We start from the raw sequence: 23,080 nt of genomic DNA, 5'->3' as shown, positions 1-23,080 counted from the left end.
AAGTCTTTCCCATCCTAAGAATAGTAGGATCTTCAGATAGGGGTGCATCCAATGAAGATGTTGATGTATGAATGTCATCCCTTTGGGACCTCTTCGGAATGATAGTTTCTTCAGACATGACTCTGTAATGACAGTTTGATTTGTAATAAGAGTCTTTAGTAAGACATGGTTTTTGGGACTCCAAAACTGAGCAAAACTAGCTTGATATCTTACTTAGTGGTATAACAAGGAGATGAAAGAACGGTTGCACTTGCATCCAGACTGATACACTTGGATAGTGTCATCCACCTTGTTCACAGCTGTGCCTAATCCAAGTCTTGTTCTTAAAACACTCCTCATGTCATCTACAAACTTCAGTTTTTGTGACATTGATGGTGGCTTCTCTTTGATGGTAGCAGTTTTCATGCTTGTATGCCATAGGTAGGTTGTTGCTCCTCTTACCACTGTGGGGTTAGCCAGCCCTGATAACTTGTGTCATAGATTACCTCTGATTCTGAAGAGCCACAATTGAGAACATTTATTGCATAAGCTTGATTTTTCATTTAAAGTATATGGAAGACCATAGGTGTAGATGGATAGATTAGTTAGAATCATCTTTCCAAGGTCATGGCATATTGTCAGTCAATATTGTTCCATGCAAAGGGCCTCTCTCATTTTCATTCTCTTTCACTTTTAATTTTTTGATGACTTTATTATGCCATAATTTACATGTCATAAACTGCATATATTAAAGTGTATGATTTGATAAGTTTTGACATATGAATACACCTGTGAAGCCACCACCACAATCAAGATAATGAGCACATCTATCAGCCCCAAAGTTTCCTAGTGCCTCTCTGTAATTTCTCCCTCCCACCACCTTTCTGTCACCATTGATTAGTTTGCGGTTCTTAGAACCCTCTATACATAATAGTAATACAGTATACATTTTGCCTAGCTTCTTTTATGCAGCATTATTGTTTGAGATTAAAAAATATACAGGTAGTTTCTATATGCACCTAAAGTTGAGATTCACTCTTCCAAAAGATGTTGAGGTACGAGACATGGTATTGAAAATTCTGGGGAAAGGCTGTGAGAATCACATGGGACATAGGATCAACTCTGCTGGCATAGGATCTACTGTGATGAAGACATGTCAGTGGTTATGGAAAACTATACAAGCACACAACACACGCAAATTCCTGAAGGCTCTTTCAAAAGGTGAAACTTCAATTTTCAGCCATCATTATTTCAGGTGTGCATCACTGAAACATATTAAGCCTCATTCTGCCTTAGTCTCTTAAAAGCTCTTTTAACTTCTTCCAGCTGTCTCAGCATTGTCAGCTGATTGCAATGTGTCAAAATATGATTGAGAGTGAGATTAGATGGTCTCAAATTCCACTTCTAGCAGTGAAGTGCTGTGAGTCTCAGAAGATGTTAATTTGCTTGCTTAGTTTTTCATTTGGTTTTGTGGTTCACCAATCCGCTCTCCAGTCATTTCAAATTGAAATATTTCTTCCATTTTCTGTCCCCATTTCTCCTTTCTTGTCTGAATAGAAATGCACAACATTCTAAATAAAAGACCTCACAATGTCTTGTACTCTCAATAAGTTTCTTATATTTCCCTATGAGGAAAAGCCAAGATTTTTAACCTTTTTTTCCCTAATATTTCCTTGCTACCAATCGGTTTTCCTTGTATGTGTTCATTTATCTTTGTCTACTTCTTCCAACCACCTGCTGCTATAAATGGCATTTTAAAAGAACTTCTTTCAAAATATTATGGATATCTAATTAATATAGTAAAAATTTTTATATTCCTAATATTATCTGCAGGTACATTTGATGAGATAGTTTTAAAATACATCAGCAAGAGTTTTTTTTACTGTGTCTTCTCTTTTGATCTTCATAGTTTGGATTGTTATTGTCACCACATCCAAGTCCAGCTGTTGGCCAAGACAGGGCAAATAATTCAAGAAAGGAGGTGTTGAAGCAAGGAAATCTATTTGAAAAGATACTAAATGAGAAGATGAGGACTTCTTGTCCAAAGCCCATCTTTCCAGGAGCCTGATTTGGGAGTGGTTTATACAGGAGATGGGTGACTGCAAACTGGTGGGTGCCATTACAAATTTCTAACCCCAACTGAGTTTTTTTTCTCTTCCAGACTCATAGAACCAATAACAAAACCAAGAGCCAAGTACACAGTGAAGGAAAGTTTATTCCTTTGCTAGTTAATAAGGAGAAGCCTGGAGAAATCACTCTCCTATCAGACTTCTTGCCTTAAAACAATGAGGGTCCTTTTGTAAGGGGAGAAAGTGCAGATTTTACATAAGGAGTAGGAGGATTATTTATTAGAGAGAGGGCTGTGTCCATTGCAGAGATGAAGGGCTGCTTTCTTCCAATCTTTATATGGGCATGATTCAATCAGAGTCGGAAATGGAACAGACCAACATAGCGCTGGTGGGTGGGAATTTTGTTAGGGACACATATTGCAAGGAGATGGTAATGAGTCTGGGGTGTCTTAAAATGTCCATGTGGCTTCCTTTATGGCTGAAACCACTTTAGCCCAGTTCCATTCTGTATCTGGTTTCACAGTAGCAGCAAAAGTCTAATAAGTCTGTATGGCTAGCGAGGTGGGTATCTGGTTTGGAACAGAACACAAGTTACTAAAAAGGACTGTTTCTCAAGGTGTGAGAAGGTGTTTGCAGTGCCTTTTCACACATGGAGGTTTGTGTCCAGGTGGCACACTTCTGATCCCATTTGCCTATCATGAGATGCAAGTGGCGAGAACAAAGAATTATTTCTTGGGGTTGTTCTTGTCACTGATTAGCTTGCCCACGTGCAGTTCCTGATATTTCACAATTGACAGCTAGAGGGGGCAGCTGCCCCCATGTCCTCAAGTTGATCACCAAACTGGAGGTAATGAAAGAAAACATACCTTATCTGATTATTGTGGAAGATGAGAGTCAGATGAGGTTAATGTCAATCTGGCACAACAAGAATTGGTCTCAATGCCCAACTTCATTATGAGACAAAAAGAGACACCAGAACTACCCAATTTCACAGAGTGAGCTGACCAGAGTCTAAAGCTTGAATTCAGGTTTATCAACTTCTGGGTCTTCCATTTGCAACAAGGAGTAAGCAGTCTCCATTGAAGTATTTTGAACCTCACTTTATTTTGAGTGTTCTTTAATAATTTTCAGGCATGGTCCAGGTCAGTGAAGTAGAGAAACATCTGTAAGTGGTCAGAGCCAATGGAAAGCATACAGGATCCACAGCAGGTGTGAGTCATTTTGGAAGAGTGAGAAGACTATAAAACCAAAACAGCAAGTTCTTGCTCTTTCATTTGCTCTCCATTTTGAGGAAAGAGTTATGTTTTCAGAGCTTTGGTTTCCCTCTATTTATTTCAGAATTCCAAGAGTGGTAAATAAGAAAGCAGACATGAAAGTTCTTTAAGATTTGAAAGATTCAAGCTGCATGAAGAATTTATATGGAAAATGAAGGTGTTGGAAGGGGAGATGACCTTTTTCCAGGATTTTCATAGAGGTAAGTTGAAAGCAGCATTCTAAAAACAGAGACTAGTACATAGTGAAAATTCTGTAACTTCTATTGGATGCCTTTATTTTAGCTACTTAATAATTATGTGTCACATGTATAACTGCCCTTTACAGTGGAGAGAATTAATCTCTGAGCAGTCATGAGACTACATGAAATAGTTATTTTCATAGAGTTTTCATCCATTGTCAGAAAACTTATGGACTGATGTAAAAATAAATATTAAAAAAAATTTAAAAAAGAAAATATGTAACTTGATTTGGTAAGTAACATCTTTTTATGATATTTGTAGATGAAGGCCTAAAATCTTATCTATCACAATATGCTGGATTTTGTTTTCCATTTTTAAATTGGATTAACCTTATGCATGTGCATTTTGGATAATTTAAAATTCTCCTGATTAGTGTATCTATCAATTTCCTCATATGCAAGACAATTAATCTTACCTTTTCCCTGAAGTGTATTTTTAATACATTAGAGAAATACAACATAAAATGTCAGTAAACAAATTATCATGCACTTCACTGCATTTGGTTTGAATAATATAAGTATATATGATAGCCCCAGGAAAATCCTAAATGTTATTTCCTTTCCACTTCAAGCATACCAGGAATAATTTATCATGCAAAATAGGCCATTCTGAGTAACTTTTAGAATTCATTACCAAATGGCTTAGATCAGTGATATTTAAAGGTTAAAGGGGAATGGTGTTGCCCAAAGAGAACTTTGGCAGTATCTAGTGGTATTTTTGGTTGTAACAATTGAAGGAGTTGTTACTAGGTGTAGTCATAGAGGCTAAGGTATGTTGAAACTAAGCATGCTACCATGAACAAGGCATACCACACAACACACAATTATACTGCCCCAAGTATGGGTAGTGGAGGTTGAGAAATCCTGACTTAGAGTCTATGGACCAGAACATTGTATGACTTGAGAAGCCAATTCATTGAGCATTGGGGCTGGAAAAGGAAATTTTTTATACAAATGGGTTGAAATATATGTAAAATAAAACATTTTAGCATTCATGTTAACTTTTTCTGTTGCTCTGACAAAATGTCTGAGAAAATCAATTTAGAGGAGGAAAGTTTTATTTTGATTATGGTTTCAGTTTGTGGTGGGGAGGCTCCATTGTTTCTAGACCTGTGATGAAGTTGTACATCACAGCTGAAGGGACCAGCATGATAGTTTGTGGTCTCCAGCTAGGGGAAGCAGGGAGGGAGATAGAGAGAGCAAGCCTGGATCAAGTGACAGCCATCAAGGACCCATGCCCTCCAACTAGGTCCCACCTTCTGCAGTTTCCACCACCTCTCAATAGTTTATTCATCTATGAATAATGTTGGCGTCCTCATGATCCAATCATTTCCCAACACATGAGCCTTTGAGGGTTGTTTCAGATCCATACCATAATAGCGCCCAGCCACAGTGCTATGGTGCTTATATTAGCTCCTCCTTGGCCACTTTCAAAAGTTACAGACTCAAGCTGACTTTGAGTAAATCAAAATCTGAAAGTATTTCTGTCAATGGAGTTGGGAATTTGGGTCAATGAAAGTTTCAGCATTAGAGATAACTAAGAACAATAAAGGAGGTGGGATGGGGTTATAAAATAAGAACAAAATCCCAAAGGGTGACCACGACGGAAAGAGAATATTAATATAATAGTGTGTCTTTTCTTCCTGTGGCGTTCTTTGGACTGTGTAGTGGCGAAAGGTTTTAGGAAGGATGTGGAATATGTTGACTCCATCAAATCCAGGAGGAAAGGTGTAAGCTGGTCTCAACAGCGTCAGACACTAGCCAACTCTTGGCTGGGCATCAGATAGGGTGGGCTCTGGGGTACAGGGCTTGAATTCCAAGGGTGGTCACTGCCCACTGTGGGGCCTGTGCGAAGAGTGGTAGATCTCTGGGTTCTGAAGAGCAAGTCAGGACCGGCCTGGGCGCAGGCATCCCCGGGGTACCAGGGTTCTCCCTCCAAGGCAGGTATGGGATGGAGAGGTAGCACCTGGAAAGGTGCAAAATGTGCGCAGTTCCAGAACCTAGTGCAGGTGCACTGAGGCTGGGGGAGAAGCAGGGGCGAGGCCTGGTATGTCAGGGTGGGCTGCATGTAGTGACCAGGAACACCAGGCAGGAGGACTGGGCATCTGGCTCCATGCGGCAGGCAGCGGCTCTGCTGCTCCCTGCTGCATTAGCCCTGCTGCCCAGCGCCCAGGTCATCACAGTCTGGGAAAGGAGACTGAATATCTCAGGCAGCATCAGCAGCCTAGGGCGAAACAGAGCTGGAGCCCACTCACTCCCCGCCCTGGACTGACATCACGTGCAGAAGGAATCACATGCCAATTGCTCTCTGCCCAGATCCATCAACACCATTGCTTGGAAGTTTTCTCTACTTAGTTAAAAATACCAAGAACCGAAAGTTCCAAAATAGTTCCCTGCCACCTTTTCTGGTGAAGGATGGAATAAGTGTGGGTGAGCAGAGAAATTTGACCAGGATGGAAACAGTACCTATTTTAAGTGTAGTTTGCTTACTATAAAGTTTTACATTCTTAAACTGTCCTCTTTTATTCCATTGAACAAATAGGACCTGAAGTTCAACTTGGTGCAAAGTAAAGTTCATATTGCGGCATAAAATTTAGAGAACTGTTATTAGACAATGGAATCATTGTAACTAATGAAAAGGTTCTGTTCAGTTGAAACAAGACTTATTAACAAAAGTGGCAGGACAAATAGTTTCAAAACTGGAAAATGTGTTCTCATCTTGCATCTAGAGGTAACGATGACTATTTATATGAAAAGTCAAGTTTAATGCCAATTGTGTTAAAAACTCGGGCACAGCAAATCTTCCTGAAAAATACATTTGAACAGTTTTGTGAAAATGATCAATGTGGAAAGAGAATTTGCGGGAGGAGGTAAAGAAACCTTTCCGGAAAATGAGTGACAAACCTGTAAACTAAGCCATTTGTATATATTTTTCAGAATGTTAGAGTAGGAGTCTGAAGTTGTTTTGTTGGGACTCTGATTACTGTATGACCACAAACAAGTTCCTTGGCAATTTGAAACCAGCTTCTTTAACCTTGAAATGAAAAGATACTGCTTTGATTAATGAGACTCTGATATAAAGCTATTTTTAAAAATGTACATGCACAATCTGCTTGCCCTCCTGCAACAGCTTTAGGTAATCAGGTGGATAGGATAAGGAAAAATCAGGTGTCTTTCCCAGGTGATTCTGGCCATTACAGCCCTCCCCCCAATTCTCCCTTACCACCACTAAGTCCTTGAACTCTACATCAGACTAGAGGATGCTTATCTTTTAATTTTATAAACTACTGACTATATTGTTTTTCGCCAAAGACATCCCTTTAAACATACTTCTACCGAAGCACAAAAGTAGTAAATACAAATTTAAATAAGAAGGGGGTAGTGAATGGCTTTGGGTTGTACTTAGTTGGAATGCTTTTTTGGGGGGTGGAGTACCAGCGATTGAACCACCCAGGGGTACTTAAGCACTGAGCCACATCCCCAGCCCCTCTTATTTTTTAAATTTTGAGACAGGGTCTTGCTAAGTTGCTTAGGGACTCAATAAGTTGCTGAGGCTGGCTTTGAACTTGTGATCCTCCTGCCTAGGTCTTCTGAGCTGTTGGGATTATAGACGTGCACCACCACATCTGGCAGAATGCTTTTATTTCTAAACGTGAGTTTAGCATACCACATGTTAAGTTTACAGTAGCATTCTTAGTATTTTAGGAACAAATAATTTCAAAGTTTTATTGGGCTAGAGGAAATACCTTTATAAGCTTATTAAATCTTTAATTTATCCTAATTTGGTTCATTTGTCTCAGGTTGCCTGGGCGAACTCCTCCATTTACATTGGGCAAATATTTCAGCCCTTTCTCAGCTTGAAAGTTTGCTTTGTCTTGGTTAGGGACTGGGATAATCCAAGGACCAAATCCTGGTTTTACTGGATTTTACCTTGATTCATAGTTAATCTGAGTGAATCATTACTAATTGAATACTTTAGATTTTTTGATGGTTAGAAATTCTTATTTTTATTATTTTTGGTACCAGGGATTGAACTCGGGGGCACTTGACCACTGAACCACATCCCCAGCCCTATTTTGTATTTTATTTAGAGACAAGATCTCACTGAGTTGCTTAGTGCCTGGCTGTTGCTAAGGCTAGCTTTGAACTATCAATCCTCCTGTTTCAGCCACCCAAGCCACTGGGATTATAGGTATGTGCCACCACATCCAGTTAGAAATTCTCATTTATATAGATTGCCATAATATATACATCTAAATGTATGTGAAAGTCATTAAAATATTCACTGCTTAATCATAAATACAAATATATATCCCCAGGTTTTTGAAGAACAAGCACTGCTGACCCATTTCATACTTTGTACTAATAATGCGATATTAATATTTGAGTCAAGAGTCCTTAGCCCTTGATGCATTATTTGGGATTGCTTAAATTGGATGGATAGTCAGTGTGGATTCTGTTTTGTAATCTATTCCTTGCTATTTCCAAGGTAACAATTGGGAAATTTATTTTATCTTTAGATGCCCAAGATATCATAATAGGGTGTTCAAATGGGAGAGTTTCAACCAAGAAATATGAGCAATTTATGCCTAAAATAATCTCAGTCAAATCTATGCCATTCATATGGATATTTTAAAGGACAGGGTAACAATCTAGTTTTCAATTTTAGCTTATCCATTGCCAGGAGGGAACATTGGAGGTACCTAGAGGCTTGATGAGGATGTGGAGGAGGCTGTAGAGATGGTGGTATCGGACAGGTAAACAATGCTTCTACCTTTTTTTTTTTTTTCATGGAGAAAGCGAAAGAGCTGCTTTATGAAGGAGGATTCCCCCTCACTGGAAAGTCAGTTGATATTAGAAAGTGTCCATTCATAAGGCCTGATAGTTACTTGGGGTTTGGGAGATCAGTTTGCACCTGCCTGAAAAGATGGGCTTGAGATGCCCTCTTCTTGACCACAGAGAGTTAGAACACTGCCCTTGGGAGTGAGCTGTAATGACACATGGTGGGGAAAGTATGTGCACTTCCTGATGGCTGATGCTTGGGAATTTATTGTGCTCAGAGGGCCAGAGGTAGAAGTTCTGGGGTCGAGAAGAGTGAGTAGAAGCTACCCGCATAGGGGTGTGATCCATGTCATAGTTCAGTGAGAAATGGACAAATGTGTTGCCCTTCTCCTGAGTCAGGAGTTGTCCTTCTGTCACTGAAAGGACTCTGACTCCACATGACAATGGTATCTCCTTTTTCCTAATCCCCTTGCCCTGGGATTCGATTCCCTGTCAAGCCGCACAGCCTAGTGAGGAGTTGAGGAAAGCACTCAATTCCATCATTAATACAGGCTCCTCAGCATGAAGCAACCCAAGGTGGGAAAAGAGAATGTTTTCTTTGTATGAAGTCTGAGGTTTTGAGTGGACATTTTAGCTAGTGATACGAGATTATTTTGTGACTAAAGAAAACTGTTAAGCTGGGGATGCTCCCTGACATTCTTTCTAGGATCAGGGGAAGAACTAACCCAGAGAAGATTAAAAGATGGTGGGAGATAGTTCCTTGTGACACTTAAGAGTCCAACTTCTTTTTGACATATACAGTGATAATTATTTTGATTCTGGCTCACTTCTAAGACCTTGGGAGATGTCCTTAATCTTTCCAAAGCTATAGTTTCTATATAAAATCTCATCGTGAGAAATAGGTAATTATTAGTGCCTAACACAAAGCAAGTAGTAGTGATTAGATATGTCATTGCTTTTTTGCACAAATTCCCTGTCTCCCCAGTATTGGACTCATGTATTCATTGGTCATCTACTAAATTAAATTATCAAAATAATTTGGTTGAGGCAATAAATTTCTAAATTTGGGCTGGGAAAAAAGTAGTGACCAAAAAAACCTTGTCAGATTCTTTGGTTCTGGCTATTGTTCCCAGACATAAGGAGAAAAGCTGCTATTTTTCTAACCAGTCTTTTCAGCTCCTTCACTAGTAAACACAATAAAATAGCTTCTTAAAGATACAACTAAATATGTAGTTATGAAATACAGGGTACAAACTAGGGACTTGATTGACCCTTTTATAAAACAGTTTTAGGAAAAAAAAAATAGATTCTGATGACAGCATTCAAAATGAATTATGGAACTATTAAAAAATTATGGTTTGAAGGCAAACCAATACTTCTAGACCAGATTATATAAAAGTCCAAGTGCAAATGTCAGGGAATGGTTTTCAGATCACCCAAACATCAGAGACACATGTAGGTAAGGATAATATGTAAACGTTTGAAGTCTCAGAAGCATTACTGTGGCTTTAAACAACAGGAAAGTTCCTTCTTGAACAGTGACCACCTAGGAAGTCATACTACTTTGCTTTCTTTGGCTTTGTAACTTTTGCTTGTCTGAGGAACATAAACCAACATGTTTTGAAGACAAGAGACAAATACTGAATTCCAGAGGAATGATGTATGTTAAAGAGGTCACTAGAAAGATGCCCACAAGAGCTTTTATGGCCCCATAAACAGAAAAGCTTGGTTCTGGGCCTTTTTATTAACTTTTAATGAAATTGCACAAGCAAGTCTCTGCATGCCAGGAAGAATGCCCTCAGTTCATAAAACACCTGTAGGAAGAGGTTCATTGCAAAGTGCCTCACCACAACTTGCCCTGCGTACACCAAGCTTCAATGCATGAAAAGTGCTGGGTGACCATGGCTCATTATTCTGCTGAGAGAGAACTTGCCCAGCACTGTTGTCTTTAGCCTTTTGCCTTCTCAGCATGGTTTCAAGGTCACTCATCTCTCTGTAAATAAGTAATCACTAGAATCTGACACAATGACAGTGCAACTCCTGTTCATTTTCCCTCCACAGCTTCTCAGCTCTTAAATTGCAGAGATAAAAAATTCCAAATGTTAGAGACAAAGGGTCAGCACAAAGTCACCTGAATTTGAGTCGTCTTATGTTTTAGCTAAGTTTTCATGTTGAGAGACAATATTACCGTTTCATAGAATAAGCCATTAGTTTATAATAAAAATAAGTTGTCTTACATACGCTGTAAATAATATGGCTTTGGTAGATGTTTTTATAAACATAGGCAATGTATAGCATTTAAATTTTTTCCTGTACCCTTCTTGTCTTCTGAAAGCAAGTGTTCAAAGCAAAGTTGAAATATAATTCTGAATGTAAAGTATACTCGGAGGTTACCTAGTCTTACTCCTTCATTTTATAAATTTATTTTGGAGAGGTCAAGAGTCTAGATCAACTAGAAAGACCAAACAGGAAACTAAAATCTCAATGTACATCTTCTTTAGGATAAAAATCAGCCCAGGAAAGTTAAAAATCTGATATTTTATTTTGTCTTATTTTGGATTTCATTATTAAAAAGTTGGCATTGGCCATTTAACCTGAATGGTTTGGTGAAATAGTTTGATATTAGTTTGATTTGATGAGGGATTAGAAAATAATCTTAATAAGTCATTTATATTTGTTTAGAGTTAAAAAGCTTTAGTCCATTTTTTTTTTTTTTTTGAGAGAACACTTAGACATTATCTGGGGAAAAAAGCCATAGGTGGCTTAATCTTTTCCTCCTTTGATATGGCAATCTTTCCTAAAATCCTCATTTTTTTCCCCAACATTTTCTGGATTCTAACTTTTGTTGATAAAGTAAGGGGAGAGAAATGTTTAAGGAATTTGATGCAGCATTTTATTTCAAATATTTTTGTCATACTTATACATCTTAAATTTTAAAGTTTTACATATAAGTATTTTACTTGCCAGTGTGTAGACTTTGCTTGAAAGTTCAAATTATGGTCAGTTCCAATAGAGGCATAAGGTGTTTATCAAACTTATTAACCAATTGATGCACATTTTATGGGGGAAAAAACTGTAATAAAAATTGACTGGGTCATATACTAAGAATAATTTAGTTTAACTGTTTGTAATTTGTACAATTCTACATATGCATGGAAATTCATTTACCAGTAAAATGCAACTGAGAATTTTTATACATGAAAAAGGAATTATTTAATTGATAATGGCAAAATTGGCAATCAACTTGGAATAAATCAAATGTATTGAGGACAAATTAAAATGTTTAAAAACTAAATAAACTATTATGTTTACTATAAATAGGGTATATTTAAGCCATGATTATTTTGTAGAGAATAATGTGAAATTACAAAATTGTCAAAAATTGTGAAATTACAAAATGAGACTTAATTTAAGACAACAGATTGTGTTAACTTTTATATTACTATAATCAGTGTTGTGATGTAAAACAGTGTTTGAAATACATATTCCATTTTTCTTGAAAGCTTATGAAAGTATCTATAAGATTAGACATTTCACAAGTATTCATCTACTCTTAAAACTCCTTTAATTAAATCTCAGCCACCATCATATAATGTAAAATAAATTTTGGATTGGGTAAAACATGCCTTCTAATTTGACCAATCATGTGACAGACTTCACTTGTAACTAAATAAGTAGCAGTGAAAGCTCTATTACAGGCAAAAGTAAAATGTAAAATGGTTTCATAGGAATTTTCTTCTATGTTATGTATGCTGATGCTATAGTCTTTGGGAGTATTTAAGGAACAACTTGGGCCATTAAGTAAGAGGTAGGTGGTGGTTCATCCATGCAATTTATGAAATTGGTTGTAAAATGCACCATGAAATAAACTTCTTTCTTTTCCTATTGTGTCCCTAAGTAACCTTGATAGTATATGTTAAATTACCAGACTGAAATTGTGGGACTGAAGCACTTAACTAGGTGACCTAGAATTAGATATATTGCTAAGTATAGGAAGGAGTCTGGGACATCCATAAATAACCATTTTAAACATGGTAGCTTATGTATCATACTCTATCTAAGGCATGATTTTAACCAAGTAATATCCTAGTAACAGTTCAGGAATTCTAAGTTACATTTGGTTCTCTTACAATAATGTTGAAATTAACTTTGAATCATTTATTAGAAAACAAGAACAATGTTCTTGCTAGTGTAAATAATCAACATGATTATGCCTTTAATCACACACTAAACATTTAATGTCCCTTGTTGGAGGCTGTTGCACTATTAATTAAAAAAAAAGACAAGCAAATAAAACTAGCCCATTAAAAGAAGAATGTGGATTGTGGAGCCAGTCAGGCTGTATGCAAACCTCAGAATGTGATTTCTCAGCCATATAATTTTGGACATATTTTGAAAAACTGTTTTGCAAATTGAAAAATACTATTTGTAACTTCTTCAAAAGATCACTGAGGAGTGAAAAACTTAATATATATAAAGCACTTGATAATTCCTGTGTGTTAGGGGACATTCTAACAAAAATTAACTAGCAGCTGGTTTTTCTGTCCTTTGCCAATGTTTTCCAAAGTATTATTTTGTGCTAAATTCTCATCTTCTTGCTTTTAGATTTTTCCCTGGACCCTAGTAGTTGTGTGTGTTTGTGTTTATGTGGATATATAAATGTGTATAGGAGAGGGAGGAAGCTGTAATATTTTGATGGGTGTCCTATCAGTATGTATACAGTTTCTCCTTATCCTATGGAGCTGTCTTACTAATACTTGCATGGGCTGTTCTACATATATACTTAAACACACTTACAAGTCCTGTTTAATGACTAAGACAGATCACTCATCCTCACATACATTAAACTATCTGTTCTCAAACTGTTCCAAGATTCCTTTAATGGGAAGCCATAAATAAGTACATGATAATCAAAGAATTGTTTTTCTCCAATCAAAGGATATTAAAATTCAGTGTGGGAAGCTAATAGTATACTGATTAATTGTTTACAAGAATGGTTAATTCAAGATCATTAACCCTTAAAGTCAATCTCAGCAAACCAACTCCCAAATTAAACTCTAACCCAGAAAGTTTTATGCCTTTCAGTAAAAAATGACACATTAGAAAATTGTTTTATGGTCCAAATTTATGCAAGTATTCATTTTATTTGAAGTTTTCAGAACATTACATAGTCCCACATAAAATAAGAGGAAGTATGTTTGTGAACTAAAAATAAAGAAATCTGAATGAGCAATTACCAAGGCTTTACTCCTCATGACGAAGGACAGCTGCAGGGTTAGAGGCTCTTGCTAAGTCACTTGATATTTATGAAATATCTATATGTATGAATTGAGTTCTGAATAATATATCAACATCTATAAAATACATTTAATAATCACAAATATTTTAAAGCATAATAAAAATATCACCTAGGTACACTTTTGAGTGAGGTAGAGCACTTTATAAAATAAAGCATTAGAAAGAGCATCACTGTTTGAAAAGGAAATTGGAGTATGTTATAGCTGTGACATTTAATAATGATCATGAGACCCTTTAAAAGCTTTAAAATATTTTAAATAGACTTTGGAAAATATTACACTCTTCCATGGAAACAAATTTATTTAGAAACCTTTCTTAAGGCATCGTCTTACTAGAGCAATGATATATAAGAATATTTTTAACTGCAGATATCGAGGGAGTTGTGAAAGCAGTTAAGTCATTGTATGTGTCTTTGGTACCACATTCTGCTCAGAAAGTATAAAACCCCAGGCGGCGGGGGGAGGTATTATTTACTGTGCAAAGATGTGAACACATAAGAAATGGAGAAAAATAGTAAGAAAAAATTATGCTGTCATCATAAATATGCCCAAAGTTACCTTTTCCCCTCTTCTGCTTTTGCAGTGGACTGTGGAAAGACAGGGAGCAGGAACTAGAAAGAAGTAATATCCTCCTGGTAGATCAGTGTCTGTCTGCCAGGAACTGTATAAACCAGAGATCAAGGAGATAAAGGTTTTTTATCATTTAGAATAAGATGGCAAAATATAAAATTCTGAAATTAAATACAGATGAGAATGATGTAAAGGGTATTGATCTCATAAGAACTTTTGTAACATTATTCTAGCACTGAGATTCAATAGGATTCTATGCTCAAAAATATGAAAGGCAGATGAATACTGAACTATTTCAAAGGCAAATTAATAATGATTTTCTTTGAACAGACCCTTATACATTGCTAACTGGAAATATACTTATTTTGTAGCAGCATTGTTTTTAAAGACTTAGCAACAATATGAAAATAAACTCTTAGCTAATCATTTATTTCCCTCTATTTTTGTGTTCCTGGCTTCTTAATATAGTACCAACCCTGTCAGGCCTTTTTACTTTTTGCTTCTTTTTTTTTTTTTTCTTATGTTGTTTATAGCATTCTGAACTTTGGCTATTTTAAACATCTCTGAAGGGTCTCATCAAATTGTGCCTCCTTGATGATGCCTTTTTAAGTATTTTCTGCTGCATCCCTACTCCCTTTCACTAACATAATCATGATTAATTAATGAAAATTCATAATTAATTCTATTTTAATTATTTATCTATTATCATTGCAAACTGTAAAAAGGTAATTCCAACCAGAACACAAACTCTCTCAGGCATGGATGTCATAATTCACTTCTCCTGTTTGTTTCCTCAATGTCAGTGATAGTGATAGATACCATATTGAGCTTTGGAAACAGATTAGTGTCAATCAGTGGGAGAATTTTTCTATGATAAGATGCTATATTGTAGTCACAGAAATACTAAATAATTAACTGTTTTATACTACAGTACCATGCATTAGTAGGTCATTCTATCATTCCTTTCATAAATTGTTCCAAATTTTGATCAATGTGTAAAATTATTTTTAATATTTCAAAAATGATGCTGGGCATCAACTAAATACTGAAGCTAATGGGCCACATGTGTACTTGGAATAGCCAAACCCAGGGTTGAAGATGTTTGGGCATGACTAACTAGGAAGCTTCATGATGGGGCAGCACCAGTGCAAGATGCTTGGGCTGTTTTCGCCCTTGTCCTGCTTCATAGAAATCTGTGAACAGGGATAAGTATTCACAAATATAGGGGTGGGGGTGGCAGTATTCTACTTGAAACATAAATGTATTACTAAAAGCCCACTATAATTGAAATTCTTTTAGAGGGCAGAAATTGGGAGAATGTCACCTTAAAAAAATGAAAACAAGGGGTTGGGGCTCAGTATTAGGGCGCATGCCCAGCATGTGTGAGGTGCTGGGTTCAATCCTCAGCACCATATAAAAATAAATAAAATAAAGGCATTGTGTCCAACTACAACTAAAAAAAAATATTAAACAAAATGAAAACAATATTATGGTGATATTTCTGATTTACAATAATTTGTATGTTTTCTACTTTGTCTTAATTTACTATGCTTTTTATCAAACAAAAAGATAGGCAGTAAGTCCTGATCCTTTCATTTTATGTTTGGGTCCTGTAGCAGAGTCACTATGATAATCCTTTTATAAAACCTCTGGCATCAAGCACTACCCATTTCCCCAAAGATCTCTACTACTATTTTAATATTTAAATTATTTTCTGAATCTTACATTATTCCTTTTTTATTTTAAATTCATTTAGCTGGTTTATCCCCATTTTTCTATGACTTTATCTGTTTTGAACTTTATCATTACTTTGACAAACATCACATTTTATTTATTACTCTGAACTTGAATTTTATTTACATGGCATGTTTAGGGCCCTCGTTGACCACCAGTGAGGTCCTGAACAAAAAAAAGTTGAGCAATGAATGTGGGTAGATTTGAGTATTAATTGATTTCATAAACGGACAATTCCATTGTGATATTTTTGGTTAATGATGAGTTTTCCTTTTCTCTCCTACTTTGCAAATTCAGGGATTTGAAAAATGGAAATTAAGATAGTGGGGGGAAATCCCTATAGATATTTTTAGCAAGAGAAAATATTTTTAAGGACAGATAGCAATTTGACTCAAGAACAAAGCTGTCCTTGTGGAAGTGTTCTCACCACTAGTCATAGGTGTCAGTGCCAGTGGCAAAGTGGATGTTCACATCTCCAGAAGGACACATCTCTGGGTGAAATGACTGTTTCACATACTATCGTTCTCATCCTTTCTAAGACACTGTTCATGCTTCTTTCTTTTCCCATTCTCCTTCCTTCCTGATTCACTTAAGGATTGATACTATCTAAAAGCAAATTCTAGCTGCTTCCTTTACAAGAGACTTTTTTTAATGAAGATTTTATTTTTGAGCTGTTTAATGAGCTAAAGCTTTACTTACTCCATGCAGTTTCCCCTATTATAGACATTTTTCACTGGTTGTGGTATATTAGTTGCAATTGATGAGTGAATATTGATGCATTATTAACTAAATCCCATAGTTTGCATTAGGGTGTATTCTGATTTACATTCTATAGGTTTTGACAAACGAATAAAGACATATATTGGCAATCGCAGTGCCATGCAGAATAGATTCACTTTCGTAAAAGTCCAGTGTAGTGTATCTACCCATCCTCCCTTTCTCCTTTTTTTTTTTTCCTCCTGAGGTCCTGAAAACCTCTGTTATTTTCTCTGTAATTTTGTTTTTTTTTCCACAGTGTCATGATCCAAATCTCATATCATGTGGCTTTTGCAGGTCTGCCTCTTTCACTTAGCAATATGTTTTGAAATTTCTACCATGTCTCTTTATGTCTTGTTTGTTCATTTGTTTTTATCACTGAATAATATTTCATTTTCTGGATATACCTACTGAAAGACATCATAGTTGTTTTTAAGTATTGGAAATTCTGAATAAAAACTACTATAAATATTCGTGTGCAGGTTTTTGCATGGACAAAAGTTTTTTAACTCCTTTGGGTAAATACTAAGGAGCATGGATGCTGGGTATATGTTTAGTTTTGAAGTGGAAGTACAAAACTTTCCTCAAAAGTGGCTGTTAAATTTTTCACTCTCAACGGCAATGAATCAGAGTTCTGTGGTACCACATCCTCACCTACATTTGGTATTGTCAGTATTTCAGATTTTAGACATTCTAATCAGCATATAGTGGTATCTCATTGTCTTTATCTGCAATTCCCCAATGACACTATTTTGAGAATCTTTTCATATATTTGTTTGCAATCTGTATATTTTCTTTGCTGAGCTGTCTGTTTGGACCTTCTGGCTGCTTTTTATATAGGCTTTTTTTTTTCTTTTTGAGTTTGAGACCTTTTTGTATATTTTTGATAATCATCCTTTTATTCAGATATGTGTTTTGCAGATAATTTTTCCCAATATGTGCCTTTTTTTGCATTCTGTATCAAGAGATTTTTAAAATCAATGATTCTTCCAATGATATAGTATTTCATTGTTTTCAGATCTAATTCTCAAAACATCCATTCTAGTCATTCTGGATCTTGACATCTATAGTGTAAATTTGCATATTCATCTTAATCTGGCTTAAATAATTTGTTTCATTAAAATTAATATATAAATTTAATGACATATTGCCTTTATTTTCTGCTTATTCCTTTTACTATATATTTTTTTCTTTAGAAGAAAAATAATTTTGAAATACTACAAATGAACCATGGTTTATATTTTGCCTTTCCCCTTCCCCACCAAGTACTGGGGATAGAACCTATAAGCACTCCAGTAGTTAGTTAGATCTTTACTCCTTTTTATTTTTTTTTATTTTGAGACAGGTTGTAGATAAGTTGCTTAGCCTCAAATAGTCTCAAACTTAATGATCCTCCTTCCTTGAGCTTCCTAAGAAATTGGGCATGCACAGGCAAGCACAATTGTACCCTGTGATATCTTGTACTTTCTACAGTGTTTGTTGCATTAAGAGAGATTTTTAAATTTTCATTTTTCTTACTATGTTTTATGGAGGTGTCTTCAATGTATATTATTGCCAAGTGAAGGAAACTAGTCTAAAAAGGCTACATATTACAGTTAGCCATCCAAGTCCAACAGTGACGTTCTGAAGAAGGCAGAGTTTAGAGAGAGTGAGAAGATAGTAGTTGCCAGGGATTTGATAAGGACAGGATGAATGAAAAAGCTTACGGTACTTTTAAGGCAGTGAATTTATTCTATGTGATTTTTTTTTAACTGGTGGGTATAGCATTATGTATTTATCAAACCCCTCAAACTGTGCAACAAAAAAGGAGTGGCTGATGGGTTTTCTAAAAAATATGAAAAAGAAGGTTGGGGGTGTAACTCAGTGGTGGTGGTACAGTGTGTGCTTTAGCATGCATGAGGTTCTGGATTTAATTCCCGAAACTGCACGCATGCACGTGTGCACAGAGTCCTAGAGCTATTTGATTTTTCTAATAAATCTCTCATGAAATAGAATAAACCAGCTTATAAATTATTATATGCAGGCATATAAACAACTTTTTAGTTTTCTCTACTGTACTTCTAAAGTGCTAAGCTCTGTAGGAAAGCATGCCCTAGTTTTCCTCGACCTGTGCTTCCTAGTGGGTGTTTGCACATTCTATGCACTGCTATTTTCAGTCTGAGTCGCTCTTCTACAGAAAGCTCTTCCAAGATTGACTCATTAAAAACAGTCATTCTGGGAATCTTAATCAAAGATTCATAGTTTGTATTCATCTGGTTCACAACTCTGAATTGCCAATTTTTTGTTGAATTATTTATATAAAAATGAATACATTTTAACTGTTCTTTAATTGGCAGTATCTAATAATATCTTCTGTTTGCTATTCGCCTTGTGGACATTAAGAGAGTGGTTCTGAAAACTCATTTGGCATCTTAGAAGCATGGCTTAGATAATCCTATTTCTGGAAAATTACTGATTTATGCCAGAAAATATTTTCTAAAAAAAAAAACCTCTTTGGAAAATTTCACTCTTTTTCTTTATCTCAATCTATGGGCTCTCCCTACATTTGTTCTAAAATTTTTGCCTTCTAATAGTTAATAACCTGAAAAACATATGCAAAAGCCAGTCAACAGAAGGATGACTTGGGAGATATGGTAGAGATGCTAAGAACATGGAACTAGCAGGCCAAACTGAGTGGCTTTGAATCCTTTTCATCATTTCTTATGCACCAGGTTTGTTAAGCTCTGTGGTTCACTTTTCTTATCCATAAGAAACACATAATATCCGATACCTTATAGAATATAAAAGAAGTTATATGAGCTGATATAAATAACTATAGTTGGAAAACACTCAGTAAAATGTATATTTTGGTATTTGTAAAATAATAGCTAATGAAACAAAAGCCAAAACCTAATCTTCCTCTACCACTATCAGGAGTTATACTAGTCCCAGTGTTTTTTTGCATAAAAAATAAAATTTAATAATTAAACTTCCCGTCCATTATTACACTTTGCACAATGCTTAGCATAGTACCCTGAGAAATTAAACAAACAGAAACATAGGACATTAGAGTTTACATGGACAAAATTTTTTACTTTAAGAAATATTGGTTGCACTTGGAACCATGTTTAAAGGGTTTTATTTCCTGGTTGGGTCCTGGGGTTTCTGCTTACCTTACTTTCCCCTCAGAAGGGGCCACAGATCCCCTGACACTAAGGAGGTTGTGTGCAGTAGCAGAATACATGAATGGCAGTCAGTGCTCTTGAGGTTTTGCTGACTTGTTACTTTTCATGGTTTTTTTTTTTTAATTGGGTCTATTTATATGTGACAGTAGAGTACATTTTGATATAATTATATGAGCATGGAATATCTTATTCTCATTAGGACCCCATTCTTGTGGGTGTACACGATGGTGAGATTTACTGTGGTTTATTCATATATTCATACATAGGAAAGATTTATCAGGTTCATTCCACTGTCATTCCTATTCTTATCCTACGTTCCTTCCCTTCATTATCCTTTCTCTAGTCCAATGAATGTCTATTCTTCCTCTCACCACCCCCATTATTGTGGATTAACTTCTGCCCCAGAACATTAGAAGTATTTTGGGGGGGAGTGTCTTATTTCACTTAGCATGATATCTCCAAATCTATCCATTTACCAGCATATGTCATAAAGTCATTCTTTATGGCTGAATAATATTCCATTGTGTGTACATACCACAATTTATCCATTCATCTATTTAAAGGCACCTAAATTGGCTCCACAGCTTATCTATTGTGAATTGGGCTGCTATAGACATTGATGTGGCTATATCCCTGTAGTATGGTAATTTTAAATCCTTTGGATATATTCTCAGGAGTGGGATAGCTGGGTCAAATGGTGGTTCCATTCCTAGCTTTTTGAGAAACCTACATATTGCTTTCTAGAGTAGTTGCACCAATTCACAGTCCCATTGACAACATATGAGTGTACCCTTTTCTCCACATACTCACCAACCTTTTTTGTTACTTGTATTCTTAATAATTGCCATTCTATCTGGAGTAATTTTAATTTGCATTTCTCTACTAGAGATGGTGAACATTTTTTCGTATATTGGTTGACCATTCAGATTTTTTCTTTCCAGAAGTATCTGTTTAGTTCCTTTGCCCATTTATTGATTGGGTTGGGATTTTTGGTAAGTTTTTTGAGTTCTTTGTATGTCCTGGAAATTAATGCCATATCTGAGGTGCATGTGGTAAAGATTTTCTCTCATTCTGTAGGCTCTCTTTATGCTCTTGATTATTTACTTTGATAGGAAGAAACCCTTTAGTTTGATGCCATCCCATTTGTTGATTATTGATTTTATTTCTTACATTTTAGGGGTCTTGTTAAAGAAGTCTGTTCCTGAGCTAATATGTTGGAGTGTTGGGCCTACCTTTTATTTTGGTATGTGCAGGATTTTTGGTGTAATACATAGGTCTTTGATGCACTTTGGGCTGAGCTTTGTGAAGAGTGAGAAATAGGGGGTAAATTTCATTCTACCATATATGGATTTCTAGTTTTCCCAGCACCATATTTTGAAGAGGAAATATTTTGTCTAATGTATGTTATTGGTATCTTTGTCTAGTATGAAATAACTGTATTTATGTTAGTTTGTCTCTGTGTCTTCAATTCCATTGCTCTCCCATTCCACTGGTCGTCTGCCTGTTTGGGTGTCAATGCCAGTTTGTTTTTGTTACTGTAACTCTGGTATAACTTAAGTTCTACCTCTGCTGGGAGCCATTAGCCAAGTAGGTATGACAATTTCCTTGCCAGCGTACCCCATGTTGCTTAGTGGAAGGACTCGTGGAAATAGGACATTTTGCAGTGACATTGCATGTAGGTGACCTTGCTCAAGGACCAGGGCGGATCCGGGTTTAGGGTGTTCCCGGTTTAGGATAATCTGGGTTTAGGGCGTTCCCGGTTTAGGACAATCCGGGTTTAGGGTGGTTCCAGGTTTAAGGTTATTCCTGCTGGGGATAAGGCGTATCCTGCTGCCTGAGTTCCCCTTGAGTTCTCATGGGATTCAGACAGTATTTTTTGGGAGACAGAAGCCCAGTGGGGGTGGATTTGGGCAGAGAACGTGGATTTCCCCAGAACGTGATTGTAGACGGCTGGTGTGAGTTCGGGAATAAAGAGTTGCTGTTTGAATCTACAAGCTGTGTGGAGGCTCGTGATTTTGTGCCCAGCCAGACTGCGGCACACCTCCTGGTTAGTTTTTCTTGCTAAGGATTGCTTTAGCTATTCTGAGCCTCTTTTCAAAGGAATTTCATGACTACTTTTACTATTTCTATAAAGAACATTGGGATTTTAATAGGAATTTCATTAAATGTGTATAGTGCTTTGGGTAGTATGGCCATTTTGACAATATTAATTATGCCTATCTAAGAAAATTGGAATTTTTTTCCTTATTCTAAAGTGTTCTTTAATTTATTTAGTGTTCTGTAGTTATCATTGTAGAGATCCTTTATTTGTTAGATTGATACTCAAGTTGTGGGTTTTGTTTTGTTTTTTTGAAGCTATTGTGAATGGGATAGATTTCCTAAATTTTCTTTGCTGATTCACCCATGGAATATATGAATGCAAATGATTTTGGGATGTTAATTTTGTATCTCGCTAATGTGATGAATTCATTTATGAGTTCTAAAAGTTTTCTAGTGGAGTTTTATAGGTTTTTTAAACATAGGATCAAGTTCATAGCAAACGAATAGTTTAAGTTCTTCTTTTCCTGTTCATATCCCTTTAGTTTCTTTCTTTTGCTTAATTGAGCTGGCTAGAGTTTCAACAACTATATTGAAAATAAGTGGTGGAAGTGGGCATCCCTGTGATATTTCTATTTTTAGAGGGAATGCTTTTAGTTTTTCTCCATTTAGTATGATATTGGCCTTGGGTTTGTCATAAATAGCTTTTACAATGTTGGAACTATATTTCTTCTATTTTCTCAAATGTGTTTTCTCAAATGCTTTTTCTGCATCTGTTGAAATAATCAGTGATTCTGATCTTTGTATATGTGATGAATTGCATTTATTGATTCTGTATGTTGAACCAATTTTACGTCCCTAGGATGAATCCCACTTGATCATAGTGCTTTTGTTTTTTTTAATGCATTTTTTTAAAAATGTGATTTACCAGTGTTAAGAATTTTTGCATCTATGTTCATCAATTACATTGCTCTTAAGTTGTGTTTCCTTGATTTGTCTTTGTCTGGTTTTGGTATCAGGGTGATACTAGTTTTATAGAATGAGTTTGGAAGGGATTCCTCTTTTTCTATTTTGTGGAATATTTTGAGAAATAATTGGTGTTAGGTCTTTTGTTAAGTCTGGTACAACTGGGGTGAGAATCCATTCAGTAATGTGTTTTTCCATGTTGGTAGGCTTTTC

The sequence above is a fragment of the Marmota marmota genome, unplaced genomic scaffold (genome assembly GCF_001458135.2).
Source record: "Marmota marmota marmota unplaced genomic scaffold, marMar, whole genome shotgun sequence".
In the NCBI taxonomy this organism is placed as follows: Eukaryota; Metazoa; Chordata; class Mammalia; order Rodentia; family Sciuridae; genus Marmota; species Marmota marmota.
This window is presented reverse-complemented; position numbering follows the sequence as displayed.